The sequence below is a fragment of the Chrysemys picta genome, chromosome 5 (genome assembly GCF_011386835.1).
Source record: "Chrysemys picta bellii isolate R12L10 chromosome 5, ASM1138683v2, whole genome shotgun sequence".
In the NCBI taxonomy this organism is placed as follows: Eukaryota; Metazoa; Chordata; order Testudines; family Emydidae; genus Chrysemys; species Chrysemys picta.
This window is the reverse complement of record NC_088795.1, coordinates 34860145-34887772: the sequence shown is the minus strand read 5'-3', so window position 1 is coordinate 34887772 and position 27628 is coordinate 34860145. Positions and strand designations below refer to the sequence as shown.

The 27628-nt window shown below is 44.5% G+C and overlaps 1 protein-coding gene across 4 annotated transcripts in view; it reads left to right on the top strand.

The window, feature by feature from the left end:
• The window catches only part of ELOVL6 (ELOVL fatty acid elongase 6), a 141097-nt gene that overhangs the window by 52964 nt on the left and 60505 nt on the right, over positions 1–27628 (top strand). Inside the window, exon 2 of one of the 4 annotated variants that reach the window (XM_065596214.1) lies at positions 21959–22143. The exons of the other annotated variants lie outside the window; for them this stretch is intronic. The gene's annotated coding sequence lies outside the window, so the exon portion shown is untranslated. The remainder of the gene's footprint in view (positions 1–21958; positions 22144–27628) is intronic. 4 annotated transcript variants of the gene reach the window in all.

Genomic DNA, 27628 nt, shown 5'->3' with positions numbered 1-27628 from the left:
GAACCTCCTTCATGATTCTCTAGGAGGAGAGCCATGAGCTGCCAAGGATCCACAGTACTTTGGTGGATACTTTCAGCAGACATTTCTCCACAAACATGAGTGGGAGTTACATGACCTGACTCTCCAGGAGGTGTTCTGATTGTGGGGTCTCCTATCCACATACCTCTTCACCTCCCATGTGAATAATAAGTGAAAAGAGTTTTTCTCCAGAGGGGATTGCAGTCCAGGCTCTCTGGGCAACATGTTCTTCATACAATGGTCAGGAGCCCTGAGATATGTGTTCCCTCCAATTCTCCGCTTACGCTGGGTATTGAGAATCAGGCAGGACAAGCCACAAGTCATCCTTGTAGCACTGGGGGGTGGGAGAGTGTCAATTCTGGTACTCAGTGCTTCTGCAACTATCTGCCCAGTTTGTTCTCTGTACTCGCCTGATATGTCAGCTGCTAACCAAAGACGAAGGATGACTTTGCAATCCCAGCCTGAGGGCATGGTATTTAGATGGACATCGGAGTTAGAAGGCTTGTTCATCTGATGCTCATTCTGAGCAGCAGAAGAAAAGACTACCAGAAAATGTTATAAAGCAAAATGGTGTAAAAACAAAGCAAAGTTATGTCCTGGTGTAATCAGCAAGGAATTTTCCCTTTACCGGCTAAGATCCCAGACATACCAAATTACCTCTTGTCCTTAAAATCTTCGGGGTTTATGTATTAGCTTCCTCAGAGTACATCTGTCAGCCATCAGTGTGCTTCATCCCCCAATAGATGTCTACTCTGTATTTACCCACCCACTCACTGCCCACTTCCTGAAGGTTCTGGCTCACAACTTCCCTGCATCAAAGGGGTAGCCGTGTTAGTCTGTAGCCACAAAAACAATGAGGAGTCCAGTGGCATGTTAAAGACTTAACAGATTTATTTGGGCATAAGCTTTTGTGGATAAAAAAACCCACTTCTTCAGGTGCATGGAGTGAAAATTACAGATACAGGCATAAATATATATTGGCATATGAAGAGAAGGGAGTTACCTTACAAGTGGAGAACCAATGTTGAAGGCCAACTTCCCTTCAGTAACTGAAGGGTTTATCAACCTTCACAGAGCCTCCATTTGAGCTCTTGGCATGCTGCTCTCTGCTACACCTTTCTGTAAAGGTAGCATTTCTGGTTGCTATCATGCTGGCCAGAGGCCCTAAAATTTGGGTGCCTGACATGAAATATCTTAGAGGAGTCTGATTTTCAAAAAGTGCTGAGCATCCATCCTCTGAAAATCAGGTCCCTTGCAGGTGTCTCAGGTTGACACCTGAAAATGGAGGCACTCAAAATCACTAGTCACTTTTGAAAATTTAGGCCATTATGTTTAATAAATCCCTGTTCCTTGAAACTCTGACTGCCTGATGCATCCTTTATTGCTAATGAAATACCAGCTGCATATGTTTACAATAGAGTAACATCACCAATATAGGCCACTTTCAATGTGGCCCATTTTACATAATTTTATATAACTTTTAAAAGAATGCTCTGGAATCACTGGGTTTGGCTATATTAAAATGTTGCTTTCAGAAAGGGCCACAAGACTGGCTCTAGACTAGCCTGAGTGAAACTGATTATTTTATATATTGCCATGGTTTCCCATGAAATTTTGCTGACCACACAGTACAAGCCTTTCATTATTGTATTTCTCTTACCCCTGCATACCAAGGCATTCAGGGCACTATATCTCGAAAAACACATTTAAAAGAATGATCAAACACAATACACTGATGTGTGAAGGGTGTGGTGGAGATCCACAGACACAATTTATAGCTACTTGTCAATAGCTTAAAATGCATCAGGATGATTCTAGCCACAAGAATCAATGAGCCTGCTCCCTCCTCTTCTGCCCCACCCCCAAGAGAGAATCTAGTCTAGGGGTCGGCAACGTTTGGCACGCGGCTCGCCAGGGTAAGCACCCTAGTGAGCCGGGCCAGTTTATTTACCTGCTGACGCAGCAGGTTCGGCCGATCGCGGCCCCCACTGGCCGCGGTTCACCGTCCCGGGCCAATGGGGGCGGTGGGAAGCCGCGGCCAGCACATCCCTCACCCGCGCCGCTTCTTGCCGCCCCCATTGGCCCGGGACAGCGAACCGCGGTGAGTGGGGGCCACGATCGGCCGAACCTGACGCGTCAGTAGGTAAATATACTGGCCCGGCCTTGGTGAGCCGCGTGCCAAACATTGCCGACCCCTGATCTAGTCCAATAAAAAACACTTTCCTATGGCCAAGAAACAAGCAAAGAGTAAGGTAAGATAAACAAGAAAGCTTAATTCAGATTACGATATACAGGATGATATGTTCATGTTTCTATTGAAAATTATAGGTGCTGTAGGAAGTGGTGTGTGGGATACAGCTGGTAGCAGTCTTTCCTCTGAAATAAGGTTCAATACTGAAGCAATGATCCAGCATGGTAGTAAGGGGAACTGCGGTGTGGAGGTGCCATCTTCTCAATTAAACATAAAACCTAAGTCTAGACCATGTGTGGTTATAGGAGAAGAGATGTACATCTTGGTGAACTGGCTGAATTTTTAGTTGAGTAATTATATTATGCCTACCTAAAATTCCCCATGTAGTTTTAATGAGTTTCAGTTCCTTTGTACCCTTTAGCAAAGAACTTAATTGCTCTATGCCTCAGTTACTCATCTGTAAAATGGACAGAGTATTTCTCGCTGTGCTCACAGGGATGTTGTGAGGATAAACTCATTGATTTTGGGAGGAGCTCAAGTACTATGAAGGGGACCATCTAAGGACCTAGATGGAAGATCCAGTCATCTTCAGTTCTGTTGTGAATTGTGTGTAGGGTTGTGGAATTTTACATCTTACATCCCAGATGTGTCTCTGCTTCAGCAATGGTGGAATTGATCACCTATATTACTGTAGTTTTCAAATGCTTTGGGATCTTTGGCTGAGAGACATTATAGAAACTAGTCATTACTTGTTATGTTGTTTGGAGACCTGAACAGCATTTGTAGCAGTTTAGTCTGCCATAGTGTCTTTAGCAGTGGCCTCTACCAGATGCTTAAGAATAACATAAACCTCCACCACTGATAATTTATCCAAAGAATTGTGCAAATCTATAGCATGGAGGGAAATTTCTTCCTGAACCCAGCTGGTGATTACTTTATGCTCTGAAACATGAGAAGGGTGGGTGATAGCTTCAGTAGGTTTTAGCTGAGCTATTGTTGTTTATTCGTATCTAATTCTCTTTTGAGGCTTGCTAAGCAATAATAACCCGCAGCATTGTTAAGTATATATTACATTAAAACAATCTTTCCTTTTAAACTAAAACTTCTTCTGCTCAATTCTTCTTCATTGTATTTACTGCTGAATAAACAACTCTGAATACTGAAGTTTTCTGTCCACAGGCCAGGTATAGTACAAGTAGTGGCACTGCAGTGATTTAACAAAGTGCCTCAACACTGATATGAAAAGACTACTTCGAGAAGTGAAAGAATAGCTATTCTCCACAGCCCTACCACCCTCCACCTCTCTGCTGAGAGTGAGAAATTGTGATGTTGGTTTTTGTGATGCTTCTTTCTACTAGGAACAGAACTGAGACCACCTACTCCTTTCACATGGATTATCAAATAGCCTCCAGGTAATTGTGACCTTTGGTAACTATGGTCATAGGCCAGATTTGAACTATTGAACTGGAGGTAAAAGGATCTATATCCCATTACCAAGCCACTATCCAGTCCCTCTCATTAACATTTTAGTGGCAAAAGCTCGAATGTTATTTCATTAATAGTCATGAAACTAACTACACTGAAGTGCATCTATTAGTAGTAAAGGCAACTGACTTTTGTCCTCCAGAATAAATTCAGTCTGCATTAAGAAAATGTTGTTTTCGTAGCAAATGAGAGGAATACATTGCAAATGATTAAGAAAGAAATTTTTTTAAAAATGCAGACAGCTTCTAAACACGTAGTGCTGGGTGCTGCTGATTCCTTAATGCAATCAATTAATGGAATGAATAATCAAAGTGTATCTATTTAGGGAAAGAGGGTCCTGTGCAGCATTTTCATTCTTATTGACTACTTCAGAGGTTCAGAAGGTTTGCAAAGCGGTACTAGGTAAAATGTTTGCATCACAGCTTGAACCCAGTTAGATTAAGCCTGGGTTCAAGATTTGATGTTTTGGTACAAAAATTTGCACCCTATTCTGAAACATCTGCCCTAGCCTCCCTCACTTCATATACTTAACAACCTTCCCATTCCCCACAAGCCTGGGGACTCCTTACTGACAATTACTGTATTCAGAGGAGCACAATGGCCTCTTTCCCCTCCCTACTGTCTCTGAGCCCAGTGGCCCATCCCCTGGTTCTTTGGGGAGTGTGAGCTAGCCAATTTCCCTTGTTCACTTTTTCGGGGGACCTTAGGTGGTGGAACACTGTCCAATGGTAGGAGGTAGCAGGAAGTGGCCTGAGACTCCGCTATGGGTGGGCAGGAAACTCTTCTCTTGCTTTAGTAGCTCTGCGGGGAGCTGCAAGGACAGGTAACACCTTCCAAGGTCAATAGCTTGGGAGCGCTCAGTGGTTCCCAATCAATCATAGAATCATAGAACTGGAAGGGACCTTGAGAAGCCATCTAGTCCAGTCTCCTGCACTCAAGACAGGACTAAGTATTATCTAGACCAGGGGTAGGCAACCTATGGCATGCGTGCCAAAGGCGGCATGCAAGCTGATTTTCAGTGGCACTCACACTGCCCAGATCCTGGCCACCGGTCCGGGGAGCTCTGCATTTTAATTTAATTTTAAATGAAGCTTCTTAAACATTTTAAAAACCTTATTTACTTTACATACAACAATAGTTTAGTTATATATTATAGACTTGTAGAAAGAGACCTTCTAAATGTTTAAATGTATTACTGGCACGCAAAACCTTAAATTAGAGTGAATAAATGAAGACTCGGCACACCACTTCTGAAACATTGCCGACCCCTGATCTAGACCACCCCTGACAGGGGTTTGTCCAACCTGTTCTTAAAAATCCCCAATGATGGAGACTCCACAACCTCCCTAGGCAATTTATTCCAGTGCTTAACCACTCTGACAATTAGGAAGTTTTTCCTAATGTCCAACCTAAACCTCCCTTGCTGCAATTTAAGTCCATTGCTTCTTGTCCTATCTTCAGAGGTTAAGAAGAACAATTTTTCTCCCTCCTCCTTGTAATGACCTTTTATGTACTTGAAAACTGTTATCATGTCCATGCTCAGCCTTCTCATCTCCACACTAAACAAACCCAATTTTTAAAATCTTCCCTCATAGGTCATGTTTTCTAGACCTTTAATCATTTTTGTTGCTCTTCTCTGGACTTTCTCCAGTTTATCCACATCTTTCCTGAAATGTGGCTCCTAGAACTGAACACAATACTCTAGTTGAGGCCTAAGCAGCGCGGAGTAGAGCGGAAGAATTACTTCTCGTGTCTTGCTTACAATACTCCTGCTAATACATCCCAGAATGATGTTTGCTTTTTTTGCAACAGCGTTACACTGACTCATATTTAGCTTGTACTCCTTCCTAGGCAGTCATTTCCCATTTTGTATGTTGAAACGATCAAGAAAGTGAGGCCATGTAATTCCTTGCATGTGGCTGGGTGAGTACAGCTTTGTTATCTTGGTGCCCTCAAAGATTACTTAGCTACCACAATAGGCCAATATCTGCTCTAGGGCTTAGTGTGGGGCTGCTCAGGCAGAAGGAGGAGATTTTCCTTTCTCCTGCTCCCCTCTGGAAAAGACAGATATTTTCTGGTCTCACTACGCACCTTTGGGATGGGAATGTGTGAGTTAGTGATGCTGTCTGTCATTCCCTAAAGACAGAAGATGGTAGATTAGACAGGCAGATCCACAACAGTACTCAGGCCCCTAAATCCCAGTTTTAGGCTCCATTGTGATCCACAGACCTCCTACTTGGCTGCCACTGAACCCTGTAGGTACCTAAACGCAATCAGTGCCTAAATTTTCAAGATAAAAATCCCCTAGGTGCCTATGTTTCTGCCTCTGAGCATGTGCACTGCTCCCTCCTTCAAGGGCATCTGATGCCTATCTTCCACCGAAGCCCACAACAATCCACGATCCGGGGAAGATAGGTGCTCCTGCACCTCTCTCACCCATGGGGCCCAATCTGGTAGCCATGCTGAGAGGCTGCCTACCAGTTCAGGTCCCATTCAAAATCATGATCATAGTGAGGGTTGTGCCACCCCCCTCCACCCTGCATAATTATTAGCCTGGTGCTGTGAGCATTCATCAGGGATGTTCAGGTTCAATTCCCCACTCTGGTGGATGGGGAGAAAGGATTTGAACAGGGGACTCCCACCCTTCTCAGGAGAGTACTCGAACCACTGAATTATGGGATATTCTGATGTGGCTCTCTCAGTCTCGCCTGTTGAAGATATTCCACTGTGTATAATTAATTAATTAGTCATGCAGCAGGGCAACTAAACCATAGGCCTCCCACCTCCCAGGTGGATGTCCTAACACTGGACTACAGAGTCATATTCTCTCTCTCTCTTCTAATGATTCTTTAATTATTTATATGCAGTGGAAGAGTTTCAACAGGAGGCATTGAGGGAAACCCATATCAGAATATCCCATAGTGGGTGGAGCACTCTCCTGAGTGGGGTGGAAGTCCATTGTTCAAATCCTTTCTCCCCACTCTCTCTGAGGAGGGGATTCTACCTGGGTGTCCTACATCCCAGGTGAGTGCTCTAGCCCTTGGCTAAAAGTTATAAGTGGGCTCCTCCTGCTGCCACCATCACTGACATCATTTTGTGTGGAGGGAGGACCTGCCTCACTCATTCTCAAGGAAACAACTTAGGTGCCTAAACCATGTGCCTCCAGGAGAGGTGTCCCTGCTGTGGATCACAAGCACAGATAAGTGCTCCCTGCAGCCCAGACTTAGGTGCCTGTGACGAGTTGGATCACAGAAACCCCCTTGGGAACTGCCAACTGATGTGCCAAGACTACTTCTGCCCCTGCTTTCCTGCCATGGAAGCTTGGGACTTCATTGCCTTGCCTGGTTTGAGCCAGACCTGCTAGCCTGCTGCAAACCCAGACCCAGGTCTGAGCCATGTCCCCTAGCAGCTGTAGGCTTAATTGAAAGCAGCTTAAACAGTGTTCCTGTCTTTAACACTCAGATGCCCAACTCCCAATGGGGTCCAAACCCCAAATAAATCCGTTTTACCCTGCATAAAGCTTATACAGGGTAAACTCATAAATTGTTTGCCCTCTATAACACTGATAGAGATATGCACAGCTGTTTGCCACCCCCCCCCCAGGTATTAATACATACTCTGAGTTAATTAATAAGTAAAAAGTGATTTTATTAAATACAGAAAGTAGAATTTAAGTGGTTCCAAGTAGTAACAGACAGAACAAAGTGAATTACCAAGCAAAATAAAATAGAACACACAAGTCTATGTCTAATACAGTAAGAAAACTGAATACAGATAAAACCTCACCCTCAGAGGAGTTCCAGTAAGCTTCCTTTTACAGACTAGTCTCCTTCTAGTCTGGGTCCAGCAATCACTCACATCCCCTGTAGTTACTGTCCTTTGTTCCAGTTTGTGAGCCCACAGCTGGACCAGGGTCACCTTCCCTTTTGGGGGACACAGGAGTGTCTGACCCAGAGGGGAGCCCAGAGAGGGAAGCCCAGATGGAAGGTGAAGGGGGGCCCGAGAGTCCGTCCACCTTTTGTAGGAAGGATCTTTCCCAGGAGGAGGGTGAAAAATATGAATTTAAAATGCTAGACCCCTCTCCTGTGGATCAGGGTTTAAGGGAAAGCTGGGGGTCAGATCCCCTGGAGGGGAGCACCCCCCCCAGCTAACCTTTTGGGAACAGAGAGTGGGGTATCCAAAGGGATTTTACCTAGCCACAGCACCCCATTGAAAGATGTTGTTCTTGCTATGCTTGTAAGAGATAAAACTGTCTCTTCAAGGCAGGAGGAAAAAAATCTCTGCATGGGTGAAGCTTCACAAGGGAGTGGGGTCAAGTCCAGAGGGAGGGGCCGAGGGCAGGCATGGTTGCAGTACACTCTTTCCTTGCCAAAACCCCAAACACATGCCTGAATTAAAAGCCTTCTCTAAAGAGGGAGAAGAATCTGCAACAGAGTGCCTACCAGGGTGCACAAAGAAATGGGAAAATGCAGTAGACACTAAAGCTAAATAGTGTGAACAAAGCTTGTCCACCGTAGATTTGCTGTTAATCTTGTGTCTTTTGCTAATTCATCTATGGGTTTAAACAAAGGAGTTAATACTCGTGGTAAACCCTTTAAAGAGGTGCGACATACCTGATTTATGGAAAAAACTTTTGTACATGCTAGGGATGGTAACAAGACAGTCCCACAAGCATGTTACTTTTCAGCCTATACCTGTAAACAGGCTGGAAGCTTGGCACAGCAGCAACAAAGCATAACAGGCCCACGCTGCTGTGTAGAAGGGGAAACTGAGGCACACCGCCTCATGACATTGGTGGCTAAATGCCAAGACAACTACACTTTAACAGATATTGCTATCTGCATTCTGTTAGCAATACTACACCCCAACCTGTTTTCAGGCACCCAGGGACCAGGAACCCCAAAACTTGCTAGAACACTTATGAATGACATCATATGGTTTAAAGGTACTGAAAGGTAATGTGAACAAAGACAAACAGAGATTTTACATGTATTGCCTCTGCCATGGACAGTGTCCAAGTCTCTGGCAGTAAGTTCAGGAGGAGGGTGTGACGTTGCACCCCATAAGGCTTTATGGAAATATGCTTATGAAAGTTTATATGACATAACTGGAATATGTTTTATGCTACATATGCCATGTAACATATCTCTGTAAAGGTTATGATCTACTGAATCTATTCCTCCTGTTTGTATGCATGTGTCATTGTTGTGTTTGAAGTTTTGAATATTGGCTGTGTACTTGCTTGATTTCTAAGTAGCCTTAGTAAAGCATTTGGTCAGCGTCTTGAAAAAGGAATGTGCAAGTTAAGTGCCCAATCAAGAAGCACTTAACGGACAATGGATCTTGGAAGGCTCCAATCCACATAAGAAGTCTACTTGAGGACGTTCAAGGCAGCATGTGAACCATGGCTGCAACCTGTAAGTTCTGAGTCATGCATGGACATGTGACTTGCCCATGTGACTCCAAAACTTACAGGTAGCAGCTGAAGAAAGAGAATCAAATTCTGCCCTCAGATACACCTGCCTTATTTTGTTTATTATTATAATAGTGCCTACCACCCCTAACCGCGATCTGGGTCCCACTGGGTTAGGTACTGTACAGACACATAGTACAGGGACAGTCATGCCTCAAGAGCTTACAGTGTAAATAGACCAGACAAAGATAGGGAAAGGAAGAATCATTATCCCAATTTTACAGAAGGGGAACTGAGAAATTAAATGACTCATAGAAAAGTTAATGGGAGGAGTATGCGAGAATATGATTTGGCATTATACATAACAATGATTTATTAGTTACTGTAAAACAAAGATGAAGCTGTACGCTTTGTTTTTAATAAGTCCTGCTCTTATTTATATGCATTGGTTGCCTTCTAAAGGCTTGTCTAGACTAGGGGTACGTCTTCACTTACCGGAGGGTCCAGCGGCAGGCAATCGATGTTCTGGGATCGATCCCGGAAGTGCTCGCCGTCGACGCCGGTACTCCAGCTCGGCGAGAGGAGTACGCGGCATCGACGGGGGAGCCTTCCTGCCGCGTCTGGACCCGCGGTAAGTTCGGACTAAGGTACTTCGAATTCAGCTACGTTATTAACGTAGCTGAATTTGCGTACCTTAGTCCGAAGTGGGGGCTTAGTGGGGACCAGGCCTAGGTAAACTTGCACCGGAGTAACTACATTGACGTAAGCCAGCGGTTCTCAAACTTCATTGCATCATGACCCCCTTCTGACAACAAAAATTACAACACGACCGCTGGAGGGGGGACCGAAGACCAAGCCTGCCCGAGCACCACCACCCTGCATGGGGCAGGGTGGGGGGGGAGGAAGGGGGGCAAAGCTGAAGCCCAAGGGCTTCTGCCCCGAGTGGGGGACATGTAACCTTAGCCCTGGGCAGTGGGGCTCAGGCTTGGACTTCAGACTTGCTGTGACCATGGGCCAACACCAGCCTTGGCGACCCCATTAAAATGGGGTCGTAACCCACTTTGGGGTCCCGACCCACATTTTTAGAACCCCTGATGTAGGCATACTGCTGCAGATCCCTAATGTAGACACATGGCATCAGTGCAAGTGGGAGCTAGCATTAGTAAGTTGCACTGGTGCAGTGAATTTACTCTGAGCAAAAAAGCCCATTATAGACAGGGCTTTCTTTTTCACTGGGGGCATGAAAACATGTTCTTATGTACCAGAGAAAGTTCCCCCATGGGTTTAGTCCCTCACAGGTTCTCTGAGGCTGACCTGGGAGGAAGATGAGCCTTTTCTTGAATAGAGATGTAACCAGCATACTCCTACCAGTTGGCCTGCAGGTAATAGGAGTTGCATGAGTGTGATTTCCAAGGAGCACCATTCCCCTGTGGGTAATACAATCCTTCTGTGATATCCTCTATCACTGCCAGCTTGGCACTGTAATGAGAATGTATATTTCAGAATCAGAATTACATGGCCTTACATGGTTCACCTGTTCAAAATTTTTGGTTTACCCCGATTGTGTAACATTTTTAAATGATGGGTAAAATTTTCAAAAGCATCTAAGTGATTTAGGAGACTAATGCCAGCTCTTCTCTAAAAAGATTTGCTGGTCTAGCGCTATTGGTATAACTAGGAATGTATTCAGGGCAGCTAGCCCCTCTTGCTGCTCATGCTGCTGCCCTTCACTCTATTTTTAGTGCACTAGTTCAATCAGCATTACCGTAGGTATGTCTCATAAGAACAGCCATACTGGGTCAGACCAAAGATCCATCTTCCGACAGAGGCCAATGCCAGGTGCCCCAGAGGTAATTAACAGAACAGGTAATCATCAAGTCATCCATTCGCTGTCGCCAATTCCCAGCTTCTGGCTAACAAAGGCTAGGGACACCATCACTGCCCCTCCTAGCTAATAGCCATTGATGGACCTAACCTCCATGAACTTATCTAGTTCTTTTTTGAACCCTGTTATGGTCTTGGCCTTCACAACATCCTCTGGCAAGGAGTTCCACAGGTTGACTGTGTGTTGTGTGAAAAAATATTTCCTCTTGTTTCTTTTAAACCTGCTGCCTATTAATTTAATTTGGTGGCAGTTCTTGTGTTATGAGAAGGAGTAAATAACACTTCCTTATTTACTTTCTCCACACCAGACATGATTTTATAGACCTCTATCATATCCCCCGTTAGTCGTCTCTTTTCCAAGCTGAAAAGTCCCAGTCTTATTAATCTCTCCTCATACGTCAGCCGTTCCGTACCCCTAATAATTTTTGTTGCCCTTTTCTGAGCCTTTTCCAATTCCAATATATCTTTTTTGAGATGGGGTGACCACATCTGCATGCAGCATTCAAGATGTGGGCAAGCCATGGATTTATATAGAGGCAATATGATAGTTTCTGTCTTATTATCTATCCCTTTCTTAATGATTCCCAACATTCTGTTCACTTTTTTGATGCACATTGAGTGGATATTTTCAGAGAAGTATCCACAATGACTCCAAGATCTTTCTTGAGTGATAACAGCTAATTTAGACCCCATCATTTTGTATGTATAGCTGGAATTATGTTTTCCAACGTGCATTACTTTGCATTACTTTATCAACATTGAATTTCATTTGCCATTTTGTTGTCAAGTCACCCAGTTTTGAGAGATCCTTTTGTAGCTCTTCGCAGTCTGCCTGGGACTTAACTATCTTGTGTAGTTTTGTATCATCTGCAGATTTTGCCACCTCACTGTTCATCCCTTTTTCCAGATCATTTATGAATGTTAAATAGGACTCGGTCCAGTATAGAGCCTTGGGAGACACCACTATTTACCTCTCTCCAATCTAAAAACCGACCATTTATTCCTACCCTTTGTTTCCTATCTTTTAACCAATTATCAATTCATGAGAGGACCTTCCCTCTTATCCCATGACTGCTTACTTTGCTTAAGAGCCTTTGGTGAGGGACCTTGTCAAAGGCTTTCTGAAAATCTAAATTCACTATATCCACTGGATCCCCTTGTGTTGGCAATGACACCCCCAGCTCAAAGCGTAGACATACCCCTAGTGCAGCTACAACTTATAATGCTAAAAAAAAATGCTTTTGATGGTGAAGCTTATACCAGTTCCCGAAATAAAATAAGCTAAACCAGAAAAAGTACCTGTATGTTGGTATAATTGAACTTCCATTGGGGCTTCTGTCAGTATAAATATTTTACAAACAATATCACACCCGTAAGCAAAATTATTATACTGGCAAATGTATACCTTGCTTAAGTCTCTTTTGAAAAGGGGACTGAGGACATAAATCATGTAAGTACTTTTGAAACAATGTATTATCTCTTTTTACCACCACTGGGTAAAATGTGTTGGAGCAAATTCACGCACAACTGCTAGTGGGTGTGAGTTCTCACACCATAATACCAATAATAGATATCAAAATATATGGAAACTACGGCATGCCACGAGAAGCTAGGAGAGCTTGGCTTTGCTCTGCCACAGACTGTGTGTGACCTTTAGCAAGACATTTTCTTCTTTCTGCCACACTTTCCCCATCTGTATAATGGCATTAATTTCCACCTAATGGGGGGTAGTGAATTTTAATTCATTATTGGTTGGCAAAGGCTTTTCAGGACCCCAGGTAGGTGGTAATTAATGCCCACCTTTAAAATATATAAATAAAAACTGGCTGCTAACTAATCCGACAGGCACTGGCATGGAAGAGAAAAAGTGATATCATAGACTGTCATATCTAGTATCTGTAAAAGTCCTAAAGAAAGATGCGATAAAAAGTAATCAGAAACAAACATTATTACACACACACAAAGTAGGAAACTTAATAGAGATGTGAGTGTTTGATTTACGGGGTTTTTCCCCCACGGGATAGGTGTTACACTCTGATGCACCCCAGAACAGCAATCCCAAAACACAAGGAAATTGAAGCAAGACATGCAGGTAGGTGGCCAATCAAAATATGTAATAACTATGAACCAGTTATGTCCACAACAGTTGGAACAAAACATAACTGTCCAAACTGCCGGTATGTAACAGCAGGCCCTGGGTAATTGCACATATCCAACTCTGTGTATGCACACACACAGGAACTTGAACACTGAGTTCAGGGAGCAGGAACCAGGAAACAAACAGGAACAAGGAGCAGGAAGTTTGTGTGTGCACACGAGCACCCCAGCCATCACAATTTCCTTCTCTTTTCCCCAAAAGTTCAGAGTTATTTTGCCAGAGGTACCAGGTGATCCTGGGGCCATATGTTATACCTCTGATTCTGCTCTGGGGGTGGATGCTGTTCCTCTGACACAACTTCCCCCATTGGCCACATGACATCATCATATGCAGAAAGAGCATCCTCTTCTCTACCTCTCCCTTTTTCAGTAGGCAGTATATCTTGCTAGCTAACAACACTCTCCAAGTGGCAAATGCACTCGCCAAGTTCTGTTTCCTGCAGCCTGCAAGATCACACCACGAGTATCAAAAATGCTTCCAGACTCTCACCTGACGTACACTGCTTGTCCAGGACAAAACACATGGAGACTTGCATAGCTACACTTATTTAAAGTCCTATATTTCCTAGTCACATCAGTCAGCTTCGAGGATGGCAAAGGGATCGGATGAACCTTTTCTGTCAGCATAGACAACTTGGTGCTTATAGGTCAGCTAAACAGCCAATAGACAGGGGCTTCTCCAGTACTTTCATGAGATGTACTCCGAATATCATGTAAACCACAACTCAGTGTAATAGGGAAGGGTGTATCTTGGCATTCCTCCAGTATGCGAGCTACACGCTGCTTCTTCTCCATGCAATCTCTTCACTATCCTATTTCCTTAGACATGGTACACAGTAGATTGATAATGTACTGTAACAATACTCATCAGAAAGCCTTCAAACTCTTGATACAAAAGGTGTCCCATTACCTGAAACAAGGCTCTCTAGTAGGCCAAACATTGCAATTAAAGTGAATCGGCAAGAAATGAGCTCCTTTGAGGGAGGTTTCTTGTGAAATTAGAAATGCAAAGGGGTAATGTGAATAATAATCTATAATAGGCAATAGTGTGTAGCCATGCAGTGCAGTTGAGGGGCCAGTAACATCCTCTGCAATTATTTGCCATGGTCTGTCTATGACTATTGGTTTCAAAAGGGCCAGAAAAGCAGTAGTTCTATGCATTGTGCAGTCTTAGCATGCATTCACGTGATGCTGAATGTCTGAGTGTAACACTGGCCGCCAAGCATAACTAGGCAGAAGTTCCTTCATCTTCATAACTCCCAAATATACTTCATGAGCCACATCTAGGACTATTTGTCACAACGCTGCTGGGATGATCACCTGGCTTCCTCTACACAAGATATGTCCAGTCCCACATTTACAAAATTTGTTCTGAGCTCACAGTGAAGAATGTATACAAAGTTCTCTTAAGGACTGGGTCTGTCCAATCTGCTTGTATAGTATGCATTACCTTGCACAGTTCAGCATCTTGAAGAGTGGTTTCAGCGGTCAGCCCTTAGTCAACTGACATATTGTCAAATCCTCCAAAATTGTTTGCTTATTTTGTTAGCTGAGGAAGAATTGTGCTAGTGAAATATACAAGCCTAAAGTGCCCCTGGACTACTTTAAATTCTGCTAGGATATGTCTAGCATAAAACCAGAAAGAAAATCAAGGAGATGAAAGTAGCTTCCTCATGTCCCCTCATCCAGCTGCTAAGCTGGCACTCTGGGTATAGCTGGGGAGTGGTTGGGCCAGAAGAGCTGCTTGCTGCACCTATTGGAAGAGAGCAGCTTGAACTTCCTCCAGTGATTGCCCAGCTCAACTAGTCAGTGCAGGGGTATGTGTGACCATGGCCCCATTCTCATTCCTCCCATACCCTTTGTAGTTGTTAGTTTTACGGTCCTTGCACTCAAGGAACCTGGTGAACTGGAACTAATCCTTGTGCATGGCCATTGCCAGGAGGGGGAGAGGACTTACTAACTGGTGCCCTCTACTCCCCTGGCAAACTCATGTAAGGCTAGCCACATTCTACCCTTTAACATGTGAACATACCTTTCTTGCTTTGTCTATAGCTTTGAATTTCTCTCCTTCTCTAATGCAGTGTTTCCCAAACTTGGGATGCCGCTTATGTAGGGAAAGCCCCTGGTGGGCCGGGCCAGTTTGTTTACCTGCCGGGTCCGGAGGTTCGGCTGATCGTGGCTCCCAGTGGCCCTGGTTCACTGCTGCAGGCCAATGGGGGCTGCTGGAAGTGACGTGGGCCGAGGGACGTATTGGCTGCCGCTTCTAACGGCTCCTATTGGCCTGGAGCAGCGAACCACAGCCAGTGGGAGCCGCGATCGGCCGGACTTGCGGATGTGGCTGTTAAACAAACCGGCCCGGCTCACCAGGGGCTTTGTCCACACAAACGGCGTCCCAAGTTTGGGAAACACTGCTCTAATGTATTATTAACTCTATAAATTGCCTTTGGATACAGTTTGTATGAAAGACACTCTACAGAGAGAAGCCAATTATTTTGTGTTGTATTGCACTCATACCGAGAAGCCCCATTCAGTATCAGGGTTTTGTTGTGCTAGCTGTTGCACAGATATGTAGGTAGATGTCGTCTCTGCCCTGAAGAGCTTACAGTCTGCTGTTTTTGTACTGGAACAGCTCAAAAGTAATGGAATCACCTGTGCAGGTATTCAGGTCAGGACTGAGGGAGGGGGGGGGCTATCAAGCCCTCTCTTCCACAAGCATTCCCAATCACATTTTTAAAAAGAAAAGCAAAAAGAACTTACCTGTCTTCCCTCCTTACCAGTGTGAGAGCAAACTGAGGTGGCTAATATGGAGGGATGGTATTTTTTGTGCTGTAGACGTGTAATCTTGAAGAGATGTAAAATCAAATAATATTAGGGTTACAACAGGGCACCATGACATCACTTTCCGTTTAAAGTGTCTGTGTTTGTTATATGCACATGTCATCTACATGTGGCCTTTGAGCCCACGGTGACATGCCATTGCAGTCCTCAGTAACATTTTGGTTGTGTTTTTGTGATAGCTTTGTGCCAGTGAACTTGCCAAACAATAGTTCAGATTATTCCTCACAAATTTTTCATTGTTGTATATTTTATTTAAAATGAGTATAAGAATACCCCAAGCCTTCTCAGTAGTCAAAAAGTGTTTTGCATTAAGCAGAGGCAGCAAATCCTTTTTCACTCTTAGGGTACGTCTACACTACGAGAGTAGTTCGATTTTACTTAAATTGAATTAGTGGAACCGATATTACAAAGTCGAACGTGTGTATCCACACTAAGAACAGTAATTTGACTTTGTGAGTCCACACTAACGGGGCAAGCGTCGACATTGGAAGCGGTGCACTGTGGGCAGCTATCCCACAGTTCCCGCAGTCCCCGCTGCCCATTGGAATTCTGGGTCGAGCCCCCAATGCCTGCTGGGGAAAAAAATGTGTTGAGGGTGGTTTTGGGTAACTGTTGTCATTCAACCGTCACTCCCGCCCTCCTTCCCTGAAAGCGCCGGCGGGCAATCAGTTTGCGCACTTTTCTGGTGAGTGACAGTGCAGACGCCACAGCACTGCGAGCATGGAGCCCGCTGCGACCATCGCTGCAGTTATGGCCGTTGTCAACACCTCGCACCTTATCATCCACCCTTTTCAGAGGCAGATGCTGAGAAATTGGACGAGGAGGCTACGGCAGCACGGTCAGGACATTAAGTCTGAGAGTGGCACAGACCTCTCGCAAAGCACGGGACCCCGCGCCGTGGACATCATGGTGGCAATGGGTCATGTTGATGCTGTGGAATGGCGATTCTGGGCCCGGGAAACAAGCACGGACTGGTGGGACCGCATAGTGCTGCAGGTCTGGGATGAATAACAGTGGCTGCGAAACTTTCGCATGCGTAAGGGAACTTTCCTGGAACTTTGTGAGTTGCTGTCCCCTGCCCTGAAGCGCAAGGACACCCGGATGCGAGCAGCCCTGACTGTCCAGAAGCGAGTGGCCATAACCCTCTGGAAGCTTGCAACGCCAGACAGCTACCGGTCAGTCGCGAACCACTTTGGCGTGGGCAAATCTACCGTGAGCGTTGCTGTGATGCAAGTAGCCAATGCAATCGTTGAGCTACTGCTCTCAAGGTAGTGACCCTGGGAAACGTGCAGGTCATCATAGATGGCTTCGCCGCAATGGGATTCCCAAACTGCGGTGGGACTATAGATGGAACTCACACCCCTATCTTGGGACTGGAGCACCAGGCCAGCCAGTACATTAACAGAAAGGGCTACTTTCAATGGTGCTGCAAGCACTGGTGGACCATAGAGGACGTTTTACCAACATCAACATTGGATGGCCCGGCAAGGTTCATGACGCTCGTGTTTTTAGGAACTCTGGTCTGTTTAGACGGCTACAGGAAGGTATTTACTTCCCGGACCACAAAATAACTGTTGGGGATGTGGAGATGCCTATAGTGATCCTCGGGGACCCAGCCTACCCGCTAATGCCCTGGCTCATGAAGCCCTATACAGGCGCCCTGGACAGTGAAAAAGAACTCTTCAACTACCGACTGAGCAAGTGCAGAATGGTAGTGGAGTGTGCTTTTGGACGTCTCAAGGGGAGATGGAGAAGCTTACTGACTTGCTGTGATCTCAGCGAAACCAATATCCCCATTGTTATTGCAGCTTGCTGTGTGCTCCACAATCTCTGTGAGAGCAAGGGGGAGACGTTTATGGCGCGGTGGGAGGTTGAGGCGAATAGCCTGGCTGCTGATTACGCCCAGCCAGACAGCCGGGCGATTAGAAGAGCCCAGCGGGATGAGCTATGCATCCGGGAGGCTTTGAAAGCTAGGTTCCTCAGTGAGCAGGGTAACCTGTGACTATTAAGTTTGTTTAAAGAGAAGCTGAACCTGCTCCCGTTTCTTTACCCACTTAATGTTGACTATCCTCTCCAGTTACATACCCCCTTCACCCCGTTGCCTGAACTTTGTTCATTAACACTGTTTTCTTTATTAAGGGTTTCGTGGTAAAGGGTTGAAACTGGGACGCAGACTGTGGTGGGGAGCGGGTGTAGTGATGGAAAGGACGCTTCTAAACTCGAGGAATGACAGGTTCCTGCTCCTAGAGCGGTCCGCAGTGGTGGACTGGTTGTTTCAATGGAGCCTGCCACCCCTCCTTTTCGGAACTCTGTGTGTGGGGGCTATGTGACTTTGTGGCGGGGGAGGATGGTTACAGATCCCCTGCTGCATGGCTCTGTCATCCAGGCTAAGGACCACTGCATAAGCTCTGTAACCGCCCTCCCCCACCACAAACTCACATAGTCCCCCCTCCCCCCCCAGAACATGAAAACCACCTCCCAGACTGACCAGGGTGCCTAGTGACTGCAATGTTTGCGTGACCTGCTGCTGAACCTGCCCCCATGTCTGTACCCTGGTAAAGGTGACTGTCCTCTCCAATTACCAACCCCCTTTTCCCCTTCAAACACACTCTCCTCTATAAGAACATGACGGAAACAGTAATGAACAGAAACGTATTTTTTATTAACAACTACACAGTTAGGGGATGACACTGGGACGGGGGCTTGGGTGAGGTGCTTTTGGAGTGAAGGAAAGGACTTATCAAAACTTTGGGAATGAGAGCCGTTTGGTACTTGAGCAGTCTGCAGGGGTGGAGTGACTGTTTTCACGGCCCCTGCCGCCCCTCCTTCTTGGGACTTTGGGCGAGGGGGGGATGGGACTTTGTGGCGGGGGAGGGCGGTTAGAGATAGACTGCAGCGGGGCTCTGTCCTCCTGCCTCTGGTCCTGCAGAACATCTACAAGGCACCGGAGCGTGTCCGTTTGCTCCCTCATTAGTCCAAGGAGTGTTTGAGTCGCCTGCTGGTCTTCCTGCCGCCACCTTTTCTCCCGTTTGCTGTGTGATCGCTGGTATTGCGACATGTTCTCCCTCCACTGGGTCTGCTGTGCCGCCTCGGCTCGGGAGCAGCCCATAAGTTCGGAGAACATCTCGTCCCGTGTCCTTCTCTTTCAGCGCCTAATCTGCGCCAGCCTCTGGGAGGGGGATGCCGGGGTAGGTCGGGAGACACTCGCAGCTGTGGGATGGGAAAAAGGGAGTGAATTCCTCACAAAGATACATTTTTGTGAACAATGAACATAGTCTTTCTCTGTGAACAAGACCATGCACAGCACCTATCACATGCGCACTCAGGACAAGGTCGAATTTTCAGCCTTCGCATTCAGTGCCTGGGGTCTTGGAGTACAGATCACACAAGCAGGGCAGGACAGCGGAATTCGGCTAGCAGGCAGACATGGTAAGCCGTAGACTTTTGGATGCTGAAAGCTTAATTTATAGCAGTGCCCTCCTTTCACGTTCAAAGCAGTGCCCCTAGCGTTGGCCAGTTCCTGCTGCGGCCGGCAATTCGGCCAGCATGAACTCTGCCCCTGTCCCACCCCCCTCGCGGCTGTCCCCGGGAAAGATCCCTGTATGCTGCCCCTGTCCCGCCTCCGCCGCGTGGCTGTAAACCACCGGTTACAGTTATGGAAAGGAACAGGCAATCAGTCCCAATACTAACATTCCCCTAATTTAAAGCAGGTCACCATGAGTGATATCACTCTGATGAGGATCTCGGACACAGAGAAAGACCGCATGCTGCGTGAATGCCAGCAAAACCCGGGGCCGTATGCGGCCATGCTGTGCGAGGCACTGATCCCGGAGTACTTGCTGCTAGCCTGGCGCGGAAAAGTTTCCTACCATGGAGGACGCAATAAGGCCGCTCTCCCCAGGAACCTAATGCAAAGGCTTTCAAATTACCTCCAGGAGAGCTTCGTGGAGATGTCCCAGGAGGATTACTGCTCTATCCCCGGACATATTAACACAATTTTCCAGTAGCTGCACTGGCAAGGACTAAAAAGCAGAGCGCCTAGGGCAAAGTAATCATGAAAAACCCATTGTTAATATTCCATTCCTGTTCTGATCAAAATAAATGTTTACATGTTTAAAACATTTACCGACTGATCCTTCCCCTGATTAAGGGTCAGGGTTAATGCCTTGGGAGGGTTGGTAAGGGATCTCCGTGAGGGTGATGAAGAGATCCTGGCTGTCAGGGAAATCAGCGTTTTATGCGCTGTCGACTGCCTCGTCCTCCTCATCTCCTTCCTCATCTTCCCCGTCCGCTAATATCTCAGAGGAAGCGGCCGTCGACAATATCCCATCGTCAGAGTCCACAGTCACTGGCGGGGTAGTGGTGGCGGCCGCACCTAGAATGGAATGCAGTGCCTCGTAGAAACGGCATGTCTGGGGCTGGGATCCGGAGCGTCCGTTTGCCGATTTGGTCTTCTGGTAGCCTTGTCTCAGGTCCTTGATTTTCACGTGGCACTGCGTTGCATCCCGGCTGTATCCTCTCTCCGTCATGGCTTTGGAGATCTTCTCGTAGATCTTCGCATTCCGTTTTTTCGATCGCAGCTCCGAAAGCACAGACTCATCGCCCCACACAGCGATCAGATCCAAGACTTCCCAATCAGTCCATGCTGGGGCCCTCTTTCTATTCTGCAATTGCATGGTCACCTCTGCTGGAGAGCTCTGCATCGTTGCCAGTGCTGCTGAGCTCACCACGATGTCCAAACAGGAAATGAGATTCAAACTGCCCAGACAGGAAAAGGAATTCAAATTTTCCTGGGGCTTTTCCTGTGTGGCTGGTCAGAGCATCCGAGCTCGGACTGCTGTCCAGAGCGTCAACAGAGTGGTGCACTGTGGGATAGCTCCTGGAGCTATTAGCGTCGAATTCCATCCACACCTACCCTAATTCGACATGGCCATGTCGAATTTAGCACTACTCCCCTCGTCGGGGAGGAGTACAGAAATTGATTTAAAGAGACCACTATGTCGAACTAAATAGCTTTGTTGTGTGGACGGGTGCAGGGTTAATTCGATTTAATGCTGCTAAATTCGACATAACCTCCTAGTGTAGACCAGGCCTTAGAAATTGAAGTGGCTTGCATGCAGCAGTTGCAGTATTCTCTTTGACACAACACTAATGCCATTTGACTAGCCAAATCCATTCCCTACACCTCATATTTTAAAAGAAAACTTTGGATACAGGGATATTGGGGTATATGCCAAAAGGTAGTTTAGTATCCCTCTCCTAAACCAGGTAAAAATTCTTCCACATACTGTGTTGGAGAATAGAAGTCGTTGACAGCAAACATTTTCTCTCTTGGCTAACTGCAGCACATAAAATTCAGTTAAAACCAATAATGCCATTTGTTCCTTTGTTAATTAAAATAGTAATTACATAACCCCAGAGACCCCACCAAAATCACTGTGTACACATTGTTACTTTCTATTGTCTGTAGTTTTTAAGTTTGATTAGAACTCAAACTAATGAACTGGTTTTGTTGAAATATGTCAGAAAAATCAAACTTTACTCAGTTTATATGTTGCAAATTTGGGACAGGTATACTGGGTTTTTACAAACCACAGAGGTTGTACGCCTACTTTAAGTGCAAAACAAAACACAAACTTAACAGCTGTGTCACAATGGATTCATAATTCACAAGGCCAGATTCTGATATCCTTAGACATTTTGTGAGTGAACTCATGTTCTTTAATAGGACCACTTGAGCAGTTTGGTGCTATTCAATATGAGTAGGGACATGGATCTCAGCATATCTGTTTTACCTGCCATCCACCCAAAGCACTTTACAAACATTCAAGTGTCATAACAGTCCTGTGAGTTAGGCAGGTGTTATCCCCCTGTTATAAAGGTGTAAACTAAGACATAGGTTAACTGGCTGGTCTGAAATCACAAAAACTCTGCTATCGCTGAGACAAGAATCTGTTTTGCCTAACTTCCAGGTCCAGGAGAACTGCCAGCTTTTCTGTCGCCCTAGGCGGCGGAAGGTCCAGCCTCAAAATGCCGCCCCCCACAGAGGCAGCGGAAGGTCCCACCACCGAAATACCGCCGCGGTCGCCGCCCCCCAAATTGTAGCGCCCTAGGTGACCGCCTAGGTCGCCTAATGGGTTGTGTCGGCCCTGTCCAGGTCTGTACCATAACCCCATTACTATTTTTTGGGAGGAGGTTCTGAATATGAATCTAGCATTTCTAAAATACTGGAGAGAAAAGTCCATCTCTGCATTCGAACATAAATATAAAGGACAGTGTTCTGTAGGTATAGTTCTGATTCATTTTAAATGAACCACCAGCTTCATATAAGATTGATAGATACCTAAAAGAAGGGCTTTGTTGAACTTTCTATTGAGAGCTAGATGGACTGAAACACAAACCAGGGTCTAAAAATAAATATATTCAAATTCAGCACAGAAGTGAATGTGTTTAGGGTTGTTTGGTTTTTAATCTTGGCACAACCTAATACACTTGGCAGCCTCTGCTCACGAGAGGCCTTGGCCTGGATTGCTGGGATACTGCAGGTCAAGAACGAAGTCTAGTTCTCTTGTCTGTGGCTGCTCAGGAGAGACCAAGGAGCAGACAGTAGGTATAATGAAAGACAAGACTGGGGAAGATTACAGAATTGCACGGTACCTTTGTGAATTTATTCTAGAAGATAAGCGGCATACATATGTTGTTAAATAGCTTCCTCTTCCTTTCTCTGCCCTGTACCTTTATACACAACATAAAAACTCACTGATTCATTTTCATCAAAAAACAATTTTCTAGCCTTCTGAGGAGATGAAAAAACATGAAAACAGCTAAATACATTTTGCAGTAGATGGAGTAAACTCTCTGAAGTGCTAACAAAGTGATTTTCAAAATTGCATTTGCATGTGTGCAATTTTTGATGAATCACATCAAAAGTGTTTTTGTCTTCATTCAGCTGGGGAACAAATAATATACCATGTGATTTTTTTTCTGACCAATCACAGTTAGTCAACACAGACAAATACAGATAAGAAATAAGATACAAAATTTTAACCACTGGAACAAACCACCAAGGAAAATGGTAGATTCCCAATGTCTAGATGTCTTTAAATCAAGCTGGACACTTTTTTGGAAGATATGCTTTAGCCAAACGCACATGATTGGGCTCAATACAGGAGTAAATGGGTGAAATTCAATGAGCTGTGTTGTACAGACATTCACGCTAGATGAGCTGATGGTCCCTTCTGGCCTTAAGATTCATGAATTTCAAAAAGAAAATAGGGAATAATCACAGAAAACTGCTTGTGCCAAGCTCCAGTTATGAAAATAATAATTGTAAAGGAAGACCCATTAGGAAACTGGAATCTGCTCCAGGATATTCTGCAAGCAGAAAAGTTATTGATTACAATTATTCTCTGAGCTCTTCTGTATGGCACGTTGTACAATCATGTTGGCCCATACAAGCAAAATTACCTCTGTGAAACTGCATCAACCTCTAAGTGGAAAAGAGTGGAAAAATCAGGCTTTTTAGCTTTTAAAAGTTGTCACTATGTAATTAACACGTGCCAGATAAACTACATGACTTGGTGCTAGAGTTTAATTGTCCATGAGAGTAAAATAGCACCAGTATACACATGGGTAACTTTTGTACATCTTAGTCTATTTATGGTGACATGACATCTCCATGATATGATTATGATGCATTAGAAATACCTTGGACTGGATGGATGCCTAAAATTTTACCTTTGGAATCTTAAAATGTGGTGCATAGCTACCATCTTGCATAATTTACAATAGATATGAAAGTATGGCCCATGAAGACTACTGATTCCAGTAGGCCATAGTCCAAGTCTGCTATTCCTCTGTCTCTGTGAATATCTTTGTCTTTATATCTTTATTGCTGTTGAACTGAATCAACAAGCAATTTCCATTTATCTAACAAGGAAGAGAGATACAAGCAGCTAGTATGGTTGTGTAGTTTTTGGTTGGTTGGTTAATTTTTCAGGTGTCCGCATAGGGTATTATATTATATTACCCATTAAGTCAGGTCACCCCTAAACTAAACTAGACCGAGAAAGAGAAAACTGTAGTAAGTGGACTGGTATTTATTTGCAGAAGGAAATTATTAGTGATAGTAAGAAGGCATGGCACTGAAAAGACTTGCATTGTGTGCCAAAGGCATACCAGTGTGACAGGCCCATTCAGTGCTGAGTGGAACATGGTTGTCAGTGCTCTCACAGCTCAATGAGTGATTACAGGCTGTGCTGGATACACAGCAAAGAGCAATTTATGTATAAATTTTGAAAGCTTTGTAACGTGGGGCATGTTCTGGAAAGTGGCATCTTAGCAGGGGCCTTTTTCTTCCCTCCCTTCCTTCCCCCTTCCCCCCGTATGCTACAGAACCAACATGTTCATTTGTAGCCCTTACAAAAACAGTAAAAGAACAACAGTGAAAGGATGAAAGAGAATGTCTTCCATAAACTCAAGAGGCATTAATATAACTGAATTTATCTGCAGGAATAACATCTGGTCATGACATGAAAGCAGTGGCACAGATTCACTGATGCTCTTACAAAAGCTGTAATTGTTTGAAGAAACTGGTAGAAGACAGTTTCCTGCATGTAGGTTTGAATACAACAGGTACTCTTGACTTGAACTGCTTTTATCAAAAAGGCCTGTTAAGTGGTTATGTCCCATAAGATGCATTATTTCCATTGAAAAGAGCCTATTTTTCCATGTCTCCCATTCTATTAGGAAAAAACATGTTCTACTGCACAAGTTTCTAACATTTACTGTATGTGTGTGGCAATTTCCCATTAATTTAAGACAAGCCTGCCTTTTTATTAGTCATTTTCTTCACCTGCCACATAGAGATATTTATGCAACAGCCACAATACCGGAGGTTTAAAAAGGTGCCAGTCAATATAATCACATCTACAGCTCCCAAATGATTTACAAGGCACCAATGTTTGCCAAGAAAAATAAAGACTTGAGAAACTCTTGGTTTTTTTTTTCTTTTGTTCTACAACTGACCATAACTGTTAAGCTTTTCAACACCTTTGTTGCTTATGGAAACAGTAACACCATATCATTTTGCTGGCTGCCACCTTAACAAATATAATAAACCACACCAATTGGATGTCTCTATGGTTTTCAAATGAGTTAACTGAATTTCTCATTTACTAAAATAAGGACATCAAACTGTTACAGAACTCCTGTCTGGAAATTTTCAAATGATCCAAACCACAAATTCAGACATGGTTTGGATATTAAACAGAGCAATGACTGCAACAAATGTACAATAGGATGACTTTACTTATGAATATGAGGTCAGAAAAATGTGGAATTGGAGGCTTCTACTAAATTTTACCACTGTTTACATTTATTTTTAAAAAGGCTGCCTGGTGCATAATTACCCATAACTTGTTAATTAACTAAACCTTATATTTATGAGGTGAATCATGAGAAAACCAACTTAAAGTTACATAAAAAGCCACTGATGGACAGTCAGAGTAAAAAAAATTTTCCTGGAACTATATAATGTGATAAAATAAAGTATACCTACATCATATACTATTAGCTGTATAGTGTGCTGTAGCTTGAGATACTTCTGTAGATTTATTATAGGAACATGAATTGCTCTTGATGGCAGTGGGAGTTCTGCTTAAAAACCACATCAGCACTCAGCCATTCACAAAGTTGGTTTTGAACTTTACACGGCTGTATTATCTCCTAGCTATCGGTGACTTCATTAAGTCTAATATTATGAGATGCTCATTTAAAAATAAATTACCGGTAATTAGTTTTTGGCCCATTGTACTGATCTTCTGTGTGGAACTGAGATAGCTCTGGGCAAGTGGAATCAAATTGAACAGCGCTACTTTTGAAGAAATAGCAATTTGTTGTGCCTCAAGAGCATTTTAGTACCAGTTACTGCTTCCACGATAGTAGCAGACTGTTCCACTATATCCTTGTAATCACTTGCACCCTCACAATCTGTAACCTTGTTTCTTAATCCCCCTTTTGTATTTTCCATATTCTAACATTTACTAATGGTTTTGTGCACCAGGCTGGTAAAATGTGGGTTATACAATCCTTTTTGGATACACTAACATGGTGTTTTTTATTTAGTACTTCAATAAGCTATATTCTTTATATTGCTATTTCTAAAGGATCCTTGAGCAAATGGGAATGTTTTCTTATTTATTTGATTAATATTCCATCCTAACCTTCCTTGATTTCTGCCCCAAAATCTATTTTCTGGTAAGGGCATCTTAGAACAGCAGTGGAGCTAAAATTAAGGTTTGGGGGCCTGGTTCTGCAAATTCCTGCTCAGATGTGTAGGGGCTGTGTAAGAGTGAATAAGGGCTATCTGGGTGAATTAAGTACTGGCAGGATCAGTGTGAGGGAAATTGAGTAGTAGGGGCAGGAAATTCATTCCAAGTCTGATAGACTGCAGAACTGAGATTTTACATTCCAATGAGGTGGCTGTAATGGAAGCTAAATGAGTTTTTTCCCCCATACCCATCATCATTATATCCTTGAATTCCTGACCAGCTGGGCTGTTCTACTTGGTTAGCAGCCCAGTGAATAGAGACAACTTCCACTTGAGGTAGTTCTCACTCTTAGGTGGTTTCCAGACTTTCCACAAATAAGATGAAGTGGATCGAGATGGGTTTGGCTATTTCCATGTATTGTCTTCACTGCTGGAGTTTTACTGGTTTCAGTGGTTCTGGATTTAATGGTGAAGCTGGAGGCTGTAATCTATTACATGGCTATCATAGATTAAAGTCAACAGCAAGGAAATTTTGAGTTTGTTATTCATTACTGGGGATTTAACCCTCCTCTGGGATTACAAAGTGCCAACCCCCCTTAAATAAACCATAGTTAAATGCTGCTATAGAATACATCATCTTAATGACCTAACCAGTTAAGATTCTGGACCAAGTTCTCTGCAGCATTCAGTCTTTACTGGTCACATCAGAGGCAGTGGAGCTTCGAAGGAGAGGGTTGCTGCTCCCTAATCTAGGAGGTGGTGTTTAGAGCTTTTTCAGGGCTACTGTAAATTGTGTCCCAGGTGGTGTTCTGCCATTTAAACATTGCTGGAGCACAGCATGGTCTAGCCACATCCCTGACTCACTCCTGCTCTGCCCCCTGCACCAGCAGACTCCCCAGCTGGCAGCATAAGCAGTGCAAAGGTTTTGTAGCAGGGCTCAAGGTTGAGCCCTTTTTCTCAAACCTTCCTTGTTGGCGGAGGAGGTTGAAAAGGTTGTGGCAAGATTTCTGCAGCACTGTCTGGATACCTCTGATTTCCTATCAGCCAAGTTTTAGGTCTGGGTACTCTACAGTGATTTCATTAGTATTCTTGGTCACTGATTTCCTCCTGGCAATGAAGGAAGGTTAGGAGTCCAGTCAGATTTTCTTAGATCTGTCAAGAAGCCTTTGATACTGGTGACCACAAGGTGCTGCGGGCATGCTTCCAGGACCTGTCAGAATGGAGGGTCTGTTCTTTGGCAGCTCTGTTCTTTCTTTCCTGAGAGGTGTCAGCAAGTATTCTAGGGTAATTGGTTACCCACTCCAAGGATTCTCACCTGCAGATTCTGTTGTGTCACCTCGCTGCTTCAATGTATATGTGAGATTACTATGAT